Source organism: Ambystoma mexicanum, chromosome 3q (assembly GCF_040938575.1).
Source record: "Ambystoma mexicanum isolate Mex_15411 chromosome 3q, UKY_AmexF1_1, whole genome shotgun sequence".
In the NCBI taxonomy this organism is placed as follows: Eukaryota; Metazoa; Chordata; class Amphibia; order Caudata; family Ambystomatidae; genus Ambystoma; species Ambystoma mexicanum.
In genome coordinates, this window is record NC_090926.1 from 15747195 (window position 1) to 15762932 (window position 15738).

The following is a 15738-nucleotide window of genomic DNA, read 5'->3' on the forward strand; positions in this document are numbered from 1 at the left end:
ACTACGCAGGCATTTTCCCTCTGCATGTGTCCCCTGTGGGTAGACTTTGCTCTAGGTTGTCGATTAGGGGATTGATTGCCAGTTGAGTTGAACAATTGGGTGTTTGGATCTTCTGTATTGCCTGGCAATGGCAGAGTTTCCACCACAGATTTTCCTACACTCTGGAGCCTGACACTGGTTTCCAATTCCCTCTGGTGTTCTACTAAGGGGGTTGGACTGTCTGGGGATTGGTGCCTTTCAATGTTTTCCTCTTGGTTATCCCAGGCCTGGTCTCTTCCATCCATCACAGGGAATGGGTCCATCTGGCTCCATTTGTTAGTATATAGAGATTTGTTCACCAATGACGTAATTCCTAAAGTCGGGTGCAAATGCTCTTTTTTCTGGGCCATAGCATCCTCAAATTGATCAAACTCTGCTGCTACAACAGGTCTCATCCTGTCATGGGCCACACAATCTATTTTAGTCCTCAATTCACTTCTGGTGTTTCTCTGCTCAAATAAAGGGTCCAGGATATGTTAGAAGACGGTAGTAATTTTTCTCTCGGTTTTCTCAATTTCTCTTGAACTGCTGTGATGAACCCTTCTAGAAACACCGTTTTCGAATGGGTCATTGCAGTAAGTGTGATTGATCTTTAAGTTGATCACTAATTGTCTCATAAAGCTTAGTTAACAGAGCCATAGTGATTGTTAATACTGCCATCAAGTTGGTATTTATTCCCATGCCATTTGTATCTTTATTACAGCAATTGCGTCGATCGTTGGTAGTGGAAGCAGAATCTGACATATTGGCTACGCTTGTGGGAGAGGTTGAGTCGGCTTTTCCCCGTTTTCTACTCCCCTGATCATCCAAGGCCTGACCACTCTCACCTGTCTCCTTGGCGGGAATCGGATGCGTTAGCTGATTTTGGATCCCTTGTAGCTCCTCATCAAGAGGCTCAGTCTGATTGACTGGTTGTTGGTAAGTCGCCCAGCTTCCCGTTCCTGTAGAAGAAATATAGTTTGCCCCTGTTTTAGGGGCCAAAGCATCCATTGTCTCCTTGGAGTTACCCTTGAAAGCGAAGCCGCAGAGCAATTCCTTTGCCCAAAGAAACACTTGCGGGAAGGTTTAGCACATGCAAGGCAAGAGTGGGCATTTGGTCCTGTTCTAGCAATGTCCAACTTTCCATGAGCATTTCGTCATCTGCCTCACCAAGACAGTTTGCGTCTCTCTTGGCGGTAGTTCCTTTTTTGTTTTGCGCCGAAGGGGCCGATGTTCTATAATGGAAAGTTTGTTTTTGGAGCCCTAACCCCTGTGACTTCCAGAGGGTGGTCCTTTAGCATGAGCCTGTGTAGTTTGTTACCTCCGGGTGTCTCCAATCTTTCAGTTTGTTGAGCCTTAGTTGAGTCATCTTCATCGTTTGTCAGTATTGGGTGATCTCTCCCCGTTCTACATGCATGGGGTTCTGTGGCTCCATAACCCATGCCAGTACCTGTAGCCAAGATTGACAAAGGGGCAACATTTTGTCCTCTGTTCAGGTTCATATTGTGCTGTCTTGCATGTAACATCCCTGTTGCGTCCCAGAAGACCAGCTTTGTTTGAGTTCAGGGACCAAGTCGTTTACTACCCCCCCTTCCGGATCCAATGAAAACACTACCCTCAATATCGTTTTGGTGGCTAGGAATGTTTATTTTTCCTGGAATGGGTTAGTCCAGGATAACCTGTCCCCAGTCTTTCATAACTTAATGGGTAATTCAGTGGGATTTCAGGGGAACTAGCCCACCAGGAACTCCGAGCAGCTCCCTGCCGCAGGCTTGCTACTTGTAGAAAGAAAATAAAAAAAGGATAGGGGTACAATGCCTGGTGGCAGGTAGAGACCAACTATAGACTCTCCACACTTTCCTCGGGGAAGGAAATCTCACCTGCTCCAAGCACGGACGTTCCACAGCCAGCCAGCCCATCGCTGTTCCCAGCTAATAAACCACTCTTTGTCCTCAACCCCCCCCCCCATGAGCATAGGAAAAGAGCGTGAGGGTGAGGTGTTTGTTGGGCACACACACAGCGGCAGCGGTTCTCTCCCCCAACCACTTGCTGCCGGCTAGTTGTCCTCACTCTAGGCTGGACGCTGAATACTGAGTACTCAGCAGCTCAGCGTGATACCCTGCTCGAAAAAAGCACCTTGTGGCATCAAGCAGCACCATAGAAAGAATAGATAAAAAGAGAAAGGCTGTTTCCGACACTCTCCGAACGCTATCAGCATAAGAGATAGACTTGTGCATTAGAGGTGGTGGAAAGTATTGGGGCGTGTGGGGGAGCGTAGGAAACTGCAGGTCCAACCAGCAGAAATATAATAGGCTGGGATCAGATAATGTCTCGTGCAGATTTTGTGGGGCTGTGAATATAATGGAAACATTAAGACATCTGATAAGAGGCGTAGCCAGGATTGTCTAATTAGTTGGGCCAGAAGCTAATGTAGTTGGGCCCACCGCAGTGACATTAACATCTGTAAATGCCAACAGAGCGCTGCTGAGTGGCCATTTACAGATTTTGGGTGGGCCTTGCGTTGCCTGATCAGGCCCTACCCTGTCTACGCCTCTGCATCGGATCCTTCAATGTCCCCAACAACAGACGAGTAGACTAAGATACTTTAGACACTTCTTCCTTTCAGAAGCTTTTATTGATTTGGACTGTTCTTGGAACAGATGTTTAAGGGGTAATGTAACCACAGACATGTTGGCAATTGTTGGATTCCTGAGATCACTGAAATTGGAAGATTGGGAAGTTGACTCAGTGTAATATTGGAAGAGTTTTATTTGTTTTTCTTGTTTTATTTATTAAGTGAAATGAACAAGTTACTTTCTTACCTGGTAACGTTCTTTCGATGGGATGGTCCGACGACGTATTCCATATCTATGACATGTAATCACCACAGCTGTGCTGCTTCGGAAACTTTTTTCGGCGACTGCGTCCTGCATCGACGTTGATGCGCCGTCGTCGTGGACCTCCTCCGACGTCATCCGATGTGATAAGTAGGACGCACGACGCCCGTAGCCTCAGTTGTAGTTTTTTCCCCCAGAACGTGTGACATTAGTCAACTGCCAGTCAGACACAAAGCCTTGCGGAACGTAAGCTGCAATCGCAAAAGAAATTCTGCAGCGGGGAAGGCAGGGAGGGAGCGATATGGAATACGTCGTCGGACCATCCCATCGAAAGAACGTTACCAGGTAAGAAAGTAACTTGTTCTTCGAGGGGATTGGGTCCTCCGACGTATTCCATATCTATGACAGACTCCCAAAGCAGTACCAAAGCAAGGAGGAGGGAAAGAATTTAGAATCAAAATTTAGAATTGCCAATCAAATAGCAGAGCAAAGGCCTTGCCAAAGGCCAGATCCTGTCCTCGGATGGAATCGAGGGAATAGTGACGTACAAATGTATGTACTGAAGCCCAGGTGGCTGCATCACAGATGTTGCGAATAGGAACACCCCTCTGCAGGGCAGTAGATGCAGCCATACCCCTGGTAGAAGGGGCCCACAAGCCAGCCGGTGGGTCCTTACCCGCCAAGCGGTAACACTCCGAGATGGCCAAAATAATCCAGCGAGACAAAGTCTGTTTCGTCACAGCTTGCCCCAAACGCTTTCCAGCGTAACCAATAAAGAGTTGGTCATCCACTCTGACCCGGGACATGCGTGAAACATAAAAGCTTAAAGCTCTCCTAGGATCAAGCCTATGGAGCCTCTCCTCTTCCTTACCAGGATGCGGAGGAGCATAGAATGCCGGAAGAACAACCTTCTGTGCCAAATGAAATTCCGTCACTACCTTCGGGAGAAAAGAAGGACGAACTCTAAGTACAACCCTGTCCTTGTGAAATACAGTGAAGGGTGGCTTAACTGAAAGTGCCTGTAACTCACTCACTCTGCGAGCAGAAGTAACCGCAACTAAAAACACAGTTTTCAGAGTTAACAGCCTCAAAGGGCAAGAATGTAAAGGCTCAAACGGAGCACCCATGAGAAACTTAAGAACAAGGTTTAAATCCCAACCGGGCACCAGGAAAGGTGATTGAGGGAACACATTAGTGAGCCCTTTCAGAAACTGTGAAATTAAAAGGATTTTAAAGTAAGAACACTCTTCAGACGAGCGCTTAAAAACGGACAGCGCCTCCAGGTAACCTTTAATGGTACCCACTTGCAAGCCCCTGTGGGCCAAAGAAAGTAAAAAGGACAAAACCATGGGGAAGTCACATGCAAAAGGATCCACATTCTGAACTCTGCACCAGTCGCAGAACTTACGCCAACGGCAACGGTACAGAGACTTTGTTGCTGGCCTTCGGGCCAAAAGCAACACCTCCATCACGTCTTCAGGGAGGTCGCAATCCTTATACCTAGACCTTTAAGAAGCCAAGCGTGAAGGTTGAGGGATCTGACCTCTGGATGGAGAACCTGACCCCCCTCCCGTGAGAGCAGATCGTCTCGGTAGGGAAGACGACGTGGAGAGCCGATGGACAAGTCGAGAAGGTCCGGGTACCACGTCCTCCGAGCTCACGCCGGAGCAATGAGGATCATCCGGGAACCGAACTTCCGTAACCTCCGCAGCACTTGCGGGATGACGGGGACTGGAGGAAACGCGTACAGCAGCGGGAATGACCACTCCACCACGAACGCGTCCCCTAAGGCTCCTTTTGGAGGAAATTCCCGCAAGCAAAACCTTTCGCACTTCCGGTTGACACTGGAAGCGAAGAGATCCACTTGAGGGGTCCCCCAAAGGGCGAAGATCTCCAGGAGAATCTCCTGAGCCAACTCCCACTCGTGAGAGATCGTGCTCTGCCTGCTCAGAGCGTCCGCCGTCACGTTTTCGTCTCCGGCCAGATGAACTGCCGAGATCAAAACTTCCTGCTGGATGGCCCAGAACTCGAGCTGCATCGCCTCCCTGCACAGAGGAAGTGACCCTGCGCCCCCCCCCCCCCTTTTTGTTGAGATAGTGCATGGCCACTGTGTTGTCCGTCAGGATCAGGACACTCTTTCCTCGCACAGTCGGCAGAAAAGCCTTCAGGGCTAGCCTGACGGCCCTCAGCTCCAACAGATTGATATGGAGTCTGGACTCCGACGGAGACCAACGACCGCTGACTGTCAGCCCGTTGGCATGAGCTCCCCATCCCGTGAGGGATGCATCCGTCACGATCGTCACCTCCGGCCAGGGAAGCCAAAATGGAGCCCCCTTCATCAAGTTGCCTTAGACAGCCCACCACAGAAGGTCCCGGGCGACTGAGGGCGGCACCTGAAACGGGTCCGACACCCTGCCAGAGGACTGCGGCCATTGCATCTTGAGTGCCCACTGCAAAGATCTCATCCGCAGGCGAGCCTCTGGCACCAGGAGAATGCAGGATGCCATGAGGCTGAGCAACCTCAAAAACTCGAACGCTGGGAGCGTCTGGGCATGCTGAAACTTGTGCACCATCTGCTGAATGTGAAGAGCCCTCACCTGGGGAGGAGAAAACTGCCCCAGGGAAGTGTCGAGCACTGCTCCGATGTACTGGAGCCACTGTGTTGGCGTCAAATGGGACTTCTTTAAATTGAGGGAGAAGCCCAGCCTGTGAAAGGAGTGGCAGGTGACGGACAGATGATCCAGGACCTGCTCGTGAGAGCTCCCCCTGATCAACCAATCGTCCAGGTAGGGGTAGACATGAATCCCCCCTTGCCTGAAATGCGCTGCCACCACCACCACCACCATGAGCTTGGTGAAAACCCTCGGGGCGGAGGTCAATCCGAACGGCAGGACCCGAAACTGAAAGTGCGAGTCGCCAACCGCGAACCTCAGGTACTTCTTGTGCTTGGGATGGATCGGCACATGGAAATAAGCATCCTTGAGGTCGAGAGACACCAACCAGTCCTGAAGCTGAAGGGCCTGGAGGACTTGAGAGAGAGTAACCATCTTGAACTTGTCCTTCCTTAGGAGTTTGTTCAAATCGCGCAAGTCCATGATGGGTCTCAATCCCCCGTCTTTCCTCGAAATCAAAAAATAAGGGGACTACCATCCTTTGTTCCTCTCCGCTACAGGCACCAGTTCTATGGCGCCTTTCTCCAGCAGGGCTTGAATTTCCTGTGCAAGGAGCGGATCCGGACTCTGCAAAGAGAGGTTCCCCGGTGGATTGTCACAAGGCCTGTGCCGAAAGGGAAGACAGTAGCCGTGGGTTATGATCTCCAGAACCCACACATCTGAAGTAATGGCACGCCACTCTACAAGATGCTGCGCCAGCCTTCCCCCAACCGGCGAACCATGGGGCATGGCCTCATGACTGAGTGGTAGCGGCTGCTGCGTTACCTGCGGGCAAAGAGGCAACTGCCCAAATGGCCTTGGCACCACGGGTACCCTGTCGTCCACCTCTGGTACCCCTGCGTTGGCCTCTTTGACTGCCAGCTCCTCTCGCTTTACTGAAGGACGAGTAATAGCGAAAGGAACCACCCCTCCATTGCTGTCCCCTAGGAGGAAAAGGCGGAGGTTGGCGAACTGCAGCGCCAAATGACTTTGCTGCAGCTTTTGAGGTCTGCAACCTCTCAAGGCTCTCGTCAACCTTGCTGCCAAAAAGGTGTTCACCATCAAAGGGCATGTTGAGGAGCCGGGACTGCACATCAGGAGCAAACCCAGACTTCCGCAACCATGCAAACCTGCGTATCACAGTGCTCGCCGCCATGGACCTGCTGACGCATTCAGCCAAGTCCAAACCCGACTGAACGGACTCACACATGGCATCCTTACCATCCTGGACCATAGCAAGGAAACCATCCCGTTCGTCCCCTTCGGGAATATGTTCAGCCGCTAACGCAACACAGTTCCACAGAGTGTGTGTGAAACGAGACAAGGCACAAATGGAGTTGGCCGCCTGAAGCGCCATACCACCAGAAGAAAACACTTTCTTCGCCCAGCCATCAAAACGTTTGTCGTCCCTATCAGGAGGGATGGTAGGGTACGACGCCTGCTTTGCCAGGGCCGTGGCCGTCTGCACCACCAAACTCTCCGGAGTGGGGTGCCTGGTCAAGTAGCAGGGGTCGCTACTGGCTGGACGGTATTTTCACGACAAGGACCTGAGGGAGACTCTCCGGAGCAGTCCAAGCCGCTGCCACCCTTCTCTGTAAAGCCATATGGAACGGCAGTACCGGGTCAGTTGGGGGACCAACATCAAGGATGTTCGTGAGATCATCCTGCACAAACTCCCCTGGGGGAGCAGACCATCCCAAGTACTCAGAAACCCTAGCCATAAGGCGTTGTTACGAGGAATCGGCATGAGAGCCAGGCTCAGGCCTACAAAACTCCACCTCCGGAGAGGTGTCCAGTCCACTGGCATCATGCAGTGACTGCCTCAAATCGTCAAACTGACTATGGCCCGAGACAATTTCATCTGGAACCTGACTAGGAACCAGGCCATCAGAATCCTCATCCGCCTCTGAAATATATTCCAGGTGGCAAAAAGAAGGCACCCGAGAGTGCTTGCTCTTAACGAGAGCCTTCCTAGGGGGTTCCCCCGTGCCACGGGGTACCTCCGACACGAAAGGCGTCGAGGGCGTCGAGCGAATCGGCGCCGGCGTTGAGAGAACAGGCATCGGCGCCGAGAGGATCGGCGTCGAGGAAATCGGTGTCGACGTCAGATGCAGCGCCGCCAGCATCGGCAGCGTTGACACAGTCCTCGAAGCCAGAGCTCTGAGCGTGTCCTTCGACGACCTGAGCGTCAATGGCTTCCTCGGAGCCGGTGCCTCGAGAAAGCCCGTCGACGCCCTCGACGCCTCAGACATCGATGTCTTCCTCGAAGACATCACAGGTGCACACGGTCTCGAACGCGTCGAGGACCGGGATCTGGAACGGGACGTCGAGAACGAGTCCCTTGTCCGAACGGGACCTCTCCCGTGACTCGTGCCGACCACTCTTGCTAGCGGTGTCTCTCGACCTCTCACGACCGACCCCACTCGGGGGCGCAGACGGCTTAGTACCCTGCGACTCGAGAATCGCCAGCATTTTCTTCCCGAAGGAAGCCCATTCCTCCGGCGTCGCACGGCTGGTGGGGTAAGCGACGTGCCGGGCAGAGTCCTCCGAAGAGGACCTGGAAGACGACCGGTGTCGGCGCTTCCGAGAATGCCTCGAAGAGGCTGAGGAGTGGCGAGACCGACTCCTAGAAGGAGACCCACGAGACTTCCGACGATGCCGCGGAGAGTCTCCTCTCGAATCATCCGTCTAAAGCCCCGCAGACTTCGACTTCCGGGGCTTGGACACCCGACCTACCGACAACTTCTTCTTACGTTCACGTAAGGCTTTGGACGTGAGCGACTGGCAGTCGATACAGTCATCCGTGTCGTGGGCCTCCCCGAGGCACCAGAGGCAGGCGTCGTGCGAGTCCGTCACCGACATCTTGGACCCATACTCCCCGCACTTCTTGAAGCCCGGACGCGGGGTTGAAGACGAAGTAGAAGACATCTTCACACGAAGGATTTTCACAAAAACGAACAGGTTTGAAGAACCGAGAAGAACAGAACTCCAAAGAGTCGAGGCGTTAACCGAGATTCACGAAGCAACACGTTCGCGGAAAAAACAGAACTGAGGCTACGGGCGTCGTGCGTCCTACTTATCACATCGGATGACATCGGACGAGGTCCTCGACGACGGCGCATCGACGTCATCGACGCAGGAAAAAGTTTCCGAAGCAGGACAGCTGTGGTGATTACATGTCATAGATATGGAATACGTCGGAGGTCCCAATCCCCTCGAATTGCATTTTTAGAAAATGTGATAATTAATTGGTGTAATCTTTTATATATATATATTGTTAAAGGTTTATTTTAACCAAAAAATGATAAATTACTCACTGTAGTGACTAACGTACTCCTAGTCCATAGTTCACTTTCCTCCATAATGTATAGGTCTCCCTTGCTAGGGACGGGAGACAGAACCTTTTTCACCAGAAAAAAAATTCTTCCCTTTAAATTTTGAGGCACGTGGGGGCACAGCCCTGGGAGCATGCGCTCCTCTGACTCTGCCCACCAGCGCCACTTCTCAGTCTCCATTGACGCTTCGACAATATTACCATTGCCTAATGACACCAGTTTTATTAGGAGGGGGGGATGGCAAGTACGTTAGTCACTACGATGAGTAACCTATAATTACTCCTACGTCCCGTCCCCTTTCCAACATACTGTATGGGCGATTACACTGAATGTAGCCCCAAGGTGGTGAGTAGACCCTCTTTAAGAGAACAAGTTCCTTAAAACTGCCTGCCTAAATGCTGCGTCTGACCTGGAGCCGGCATCCAAACAGTAGTGCTTGCAGGAGGCCGATGGGGTCCTACGTGGTTGCCCTGCTGATGACCTGCCACAGAACGTCCATCTGGAACGCAACTGCCGTGGCCTTGGCTCTGATAGCGTGGGCATGCATGTTTAACGGAAGCGGTTTGTGCTGCCCCTCATAGGACTCCTTGATAGCCGAAACCATCCACCTTGCTATGGAGGCCTTAGAGGCCCGATATTCCGGCCTTGACCCCCCAAAGGTGACAGAGAGCCTCTGACTTGCAGAAGCTCTTGGTCCTGTCCAGATAGAATTTCAGAGCGCGCCTGACATCTCGACAGTGCAAAACCCTCTGAGCATCGCCCTTAGGATTCGCAAAGAAAGTAGGTAACACTATTTCCTCATTTAGGTGGAACGCAGAAAATACTTCAGGTAAGATTGCGTGATGAATTCTCAGGACCACCTTGTCTCTATGAAAGTTAGTGTAAGGTTCTGAAGCCACCAGTGCTTGGATTTCGCTAACCCTGCCTGTAGACGTAAGACCCACCAAGAGGGATGTCTTAATGGTGACTAGCGTGACATCTGCAGATGCTATTGGCTCAAAAGGTTTGTGTGCCAGTGCGCCCAACACTACGTTGAGGCCCCACATCGAGTGCGGCTTCTTGATAGGCGGGTAGAGCCTGGTGAGGCCTGCCAGATGTCTTTTAACCACCGGGTTTAAGGATGAGAAAACTCCTCAGAGTTCCAGTAGGCTCCAATAGCCGCCAGATAGGTACGGCATGTGCCTATTTGCACCAAGAGTGTGCGAGGTGTGCAGAGAAGGAAAGCACCTCATCCAATGTGCAAGTAAGCGGACCAACTTCCCTTGACTCTGCCCAGTGGCAAAACCTAGTCCATTTGCTTTTGTACTGGCTCCTAGTAGCATCGCTTCTATCGCCCTGTATGATGTCTAGGTTAGTCTGCGACAGACGCAGGTGCTTTAGTATGACCTGCTCAGGAACCTCTGCGGGCGGGGTGAATTACCCTGCCTCCTTGCTGCGATAGAAGATGAGCTGGGCCCAGTGGAAGGTGAATCGGAGGCTGGTCCGAGAGGCTGAGGATCTCCGAGAACCATGGTCTCGCTGGCCACCACGGAGCTATCAGAAAGATGCTAAGGCAACGCGATTCCCTTATTTTGCAGATCAGCCTGTGAACCAGGGGAGTGGGAGGAAATGAATATGCGCTCATGCTGTTCCACTGTAACTGAAAGGCATCGCCCAGTGACCCTAGGCCCTGTCCCTGCCAGGACAGGAACTGAGGGCACTTCCTGTTGTACCAGGTGGCGAAAAGATCCACCTGGGGCTGCCCCCATCTGCTGAAGATCCCCTGAAGGACCTGATCGTTCAATTGCCATTTGTAATTGGCCGGACCCAATCTGCTGAGTCTGTCCGCGTCCAGGTTGGACTCCCCCTGGGAGGTGGATTACGCTCAAGTGAATGTCATTCTCCAGAGCCCACTCCCAAATGCTGACTGCCAGGCTGCATAGGGGAGGAGACCTGGTGCCACCCTGCTTGTTGATGTAATGCATGCTGGTGGAATTCTCCATTTGAACGAGGATCATCTTGCCACTGATAAGCAGCAGGAAGGCTTTGAGCAAGCCAGATCGCCTTCAGCTCTAGCTAATTGATATGGGACTCCTGCGCCTGAAGGGACCAGACTCCATGGATGCTGTGGGTGTCCAGGGCAGCCCCCCAGCCAAATAAGGAGGAATCAGTGGTGATAGTAAGTTGTGGTCCTGATTGCTGGAAGGGCCTGCCTATCTGCAAGTTAGAGTCCGTCCTCCAGTCAAGGTCCTGGTGGAGAAAAGGGGGAATGCTGATGAGCTCTGCTTGGGAACCCCGCTCCTGACTCCATGAGGCTGCGAAGTGCAGCGGCAATCTTCTCATTTTGAGCCTCGTGCGAGGCACTGCCAGTAGAAATGCCGCCATGATACCCAAGAGTTGCTGGTACCACCAAGCTGAGGTCATTGCTCTGCTGAGAAAATGCCCTGTGGCCCTCTTGATGGCTGTGATCTTGTCCTCCAAGGGGAAAACTCTCGGAGCTTGTGTCCCAGATGAGGCCCGGGAAAGTCGGACGATGCTTGGAAAATCCCAATTTGTGGAGTGTATTCATGAGGGCGAAGGAGGTGTGCTGGACCGCCTCTGGGGATCTCGCCCTGACGAGCCAGTCGCCCAGGTACGGATAGACATTGTGACCCTGAGCCCTGAGAAGGGCTGCCATTGCATTCATCAGCCTGGTAAAGAACCTGAGGGCTGAATTGAGGCCAAAGGATAGCCCGCTACTCCCGGGTCTGGTGCGCCTTATAAATTCAATAAACAAACCAACCTTGTATTAGAAATGGAAGCCCATAATCCTGAACCTCAGGAAGGACCGATTAGGCTGACAAAATCAGGACGTGTAGGTACGCAGCCTTCAGATCAAGGGAGCACACCCAGTCTCCCCTGCACAGTGTCTCTGCAATAAGCGCTGGGGTAACCACCTTGAACTTTTGAAAAGGGAGGGAGATGTTCAAGGTGGAAACGTCATACACAACTCTCAGGCCAGCCTGGTACTTCTTGTGTATTGCGAAAATCCTGGAGTAGAAGCCCATACCCCGCTGGGAGGCTGGGACTTCTTCCACTGCCTGCTCTCTACGAGCGACTGAATTTCTGCCAGCAGAGTTGCTGTACCTATCTGCAGGATTAGAGGAGAGGGAGAGACCAGTAGGCGGTATCCTGTGGACACCACTGCGGGTATCCAGGGGTCAGCAAACCTCTCACGCCAAAACTGTGCGTTAAGGGCAGGCCTGCCTCCACCAGAGACACGTGGACCTGGAGGGGCATTTCATGCCTTCTTTCCCTCTGAGGATGGGGCTGAGGAGGAGGACTGAAAGAAGCTCTTGCTCCGCCGCCTTGCGTTGTTTGCACCAGTGCTGACTAGGAGACAGGTCAGGCTGTCTCGACCTCTGTTCCTGGATACCCCGGAACCCACCAAAGGCCCGCCCCTTGTCGGAACGCTGATGCATCTGGCTGTACATCCTGGGCATGGACTTTGTGAGTATAGATAAGGATTTTGCAGACTGGGATCTGTTCTTATCAAGCTCATCGGTGGTGGAATGAAAAAGGTCGCCACCCTCGAATGGCAGGTCCAATATGCATTCCTGGACGTCCGGGTTGAACTTGGTAGCCCGTAGCCAAGCAGTCGTCCTCATGTCTGTGACGATGCAGATGGCACGGCCTGAGGTGTCTATGTGCACAATGGTGGACTCCATGATGTCCTGGGCTACCATTTCAGCTTCTGCCTGCCCCGCCTTGAAACATGCCTGACTGTGCACTGGAAGTTCTGGAAAGAGGTCGGCTATTTCCCACCAAAGCCTCTGATTAACGTCTGCGAGCATTGCTTCTGCATTAGACTGATGAAGGTGCAGTGAGGCGTTGGAATCACCTTCTTTCCGTAAGCCTCCAAGATGTTCTCCTTCTTTCCTAGAAGTGCCAAAGATGAGGTAGCCAAGGACGACTGATGCTTGGAGTAGAGTGAAGCTGCAGCAATCACTGATGAGTGTGGTTGAGGATGCGCCGACAGCAAGAGTGGATCCCCCTCCAATTGCCTGTATTTCGCGTTGAGGCACAGATTGGTAGGCTGGGCCGAATGGGGTTTCAGCCATCTCTTTTAGGCCAAGGCGACCACGTCCTTTTTCATCGGGATCCCCGTTCTAGTCACAGGGGGTAGAATGAGGATCTCGGCCAGGACCCCCCCGCTTCTGGTTGTGCCACCTTGGGTTGTGAAAGCCCCTAGTATTCGGCCAAACCTGCAAACCGTTCATGAAAGGCCTTGGCTGAAGATGGCATGTCAGGGTCCTCCTCCTCATCAGTGTCCACTAGGGTATCTGGCTGGTCCGGTGCAGGAGGCTGCTGTGGAGGCTGGTGTGGAACCACCTGAAGTGTAGGAGGCAGGGAAGCCGGAATTGAAGGACCTGGCGTGGGCAGCTAGGGCTGTGTGGGGGCCTGAGGTGCTGGAGCATAGGATCATATCAATGATTATAGGCGCTGGCGATGCAACCGGAGGGAGCATGTCACTGATCACATCCTAAAGAATGGCACCCATCTGAGGAGACCTCATAAACGTGAGGAACCTTTAAAAAAAAATCTGTCCTCACAGGCTGGTGGGGTGGTAGGTGGTATTGACGGAGTAGCGGGCGGCTGCTGGGTCCTGTGCGTACTCTGCCTTGCTGGTTGCGGGCTAACGACGCTGAAGGATAAGCTGTAGGCCAAGTACCTGGTGAAGACCATTGCCAACGGGACATTCAATCACCTACCTGCTCCCGAAACGAGGGTGGTGTCAGATGAGCGGCCATCTTGTCTGGCACGGCAGCCATTTTGTTGGGCTACATGCCACTTGCCTGCGTCATGGTGCTTGTCCCGCTGGGCCCGGCCTCCTCCTGAACACTTGGCGGTGGAGCTTGAGGCCTACCCTGCACCTCAGGACGAGGCCTAGTAGGCGTAGTGCCCTCCGCTGTGTCGCCGGTAGTTCTGCGTACAGGTGCCCCCTCAGACATTTGTCCGGTAGTAGGGTGTAGCACCTCAGGTGGACACCCAGTAAAAGAACATTACTGTCCCTCAGCACTGTCTCTGGAAGGGTCTAGCGACCTCTCGGCCTGGCGGCCGGTAGCTGAATCAGCTTCGGTACCTGTGCTGGTGCGAGAACCTGAATGGTCCTTCCCGCTCAGGCGTTTCCCTGGGAAAGGAGTGGCCCTTGCAGGGTGTGATGGAAAAAAGCGGCCCTACCTTGGGCCTTGACTTCTGTCTGATGAAGTTCTTTAAATCCACCGGAGGCGACTTCTCGCAGAGCTCCCTCCACCGAGCTAGCCTGTTCTTCAGAGCTTGCAGTGCAAATGCGGTGTAAGTGTGTCACAAGCGGTACAACCCTCCCAGCCGTGTTCTGGGCCAAGGCAACGGAGGCAAAGAGCGTGGGGTCGGACGTGGGGAAGAGCCCCTCGCAGGCTTGACACCTACTGAAGCCCGATGAAGTCGAAATGCGCCGGGGAGGAGCGTGGCGCCTGAGGACCGAGTACCAGATTAAGACCAGAAAACAGAAGACAATAGACAAAAGATAGAATCCGGGGAAGAGCGCGTAGAATTACAAGGCCGAAGCCAAACCCAGGAACACTGGTGAAAGCCATCTCTTCCCGTTGATGCGGAATAGGGGACTGGAGAGTGGCGCTGGTGGGCAGAGTCAGTGGAGCGCATGCTCCCAGGGCCGCACACCTCTAAATTTGAAGGGGAAGAAGATTTTTTCTGGTGAAAAGGGTTCTGTCTCCTATCCCTAGGGAGGGACGCCCATACAGTATGGAGGAAAGTGGACGGGACGTAGGAGTAACAATAAAATAAAATAAACAATAATGTTGTGACAATAGGTGCCCCAGGGGAGGCCAGGTCATCTTCCCCTTGTTCCCAGGGAACTCTGGTCACCATCGCCGGTCCCACTCACCGCGGGCAGTAGCATGGCATACGACATACGGGCAGAAGGTTACAGAGGTACAAAGACTGATTGACCTGGAAGGAAAGTACATGGAGGAGAGTGAGTGGAGCGCAACACAATGCAGGGGGGATTGGCTACACTGCCCCCAGCACCGTTGCAGCCCTTAACCTGGGTATACCAGGGTGAAGGGAGAAAAAAGAGCACGAATGCAGAGTAATCAGGAGGAGACTTGGCAGATATAAAGTCCCTATGCGCTGTAGCATCCCAGACCCCGCAATACCCCAGACTCAAAGTGAACTAGGCGGGAGCAGGCTAAGGGAACAGGAATACCCCCGAGTCATGGTGATAGAGCCCTCAAAAATAACTTGCGGAGAGAGGAGGCCCCCGAACAACAGAGGCAATACAGAGGCAGTGATAATTGAAAGAGGTCCATAAGAATAATGGAGCTACATAATCCTGAAAGGGCCAAACAATAAAAAGGTCATCAGAATCAGATATGAACACCAGAGAGAGGTCAACCAGGTCTACACCTTGGCCCTGGGGAGGAGAGCCGCAACTCAAGATAGCACACACAGGGGGTGGGCAATCGAGGCCTTTGTTCAACAATAAGGCCAAATCGAACAAACAAATTAAATCCTCAACGATGAAGACCTTTCTACACAACAATGTCTCGACAGAGAAGAATGACGAGAGCCTCTGAAGGAGGGGAGTGCGAGGTGCATGCTAACCTCTGTGATTAAAGACCGCAAAGAAGATATCTCTGTCCTTCTCAGGTCCGAAGCATCAGCTATCAAGGCAGAGCTTTCTACAGCAATCTCTGAAAACAAGAGGGAAATCGATGAGCTGGGAGATATAGTATGCTCCAACGAAACAGAGATTGCTTCAATGGATGGCAAACAAACTCACATAGGCCAGGAGATTCAGACCCTAAATGAGAACCTTGACTCACTACAGGATAGGTATGGCGATCTAGAAAATAGATCAAAGAGGTACAATGAGGATAA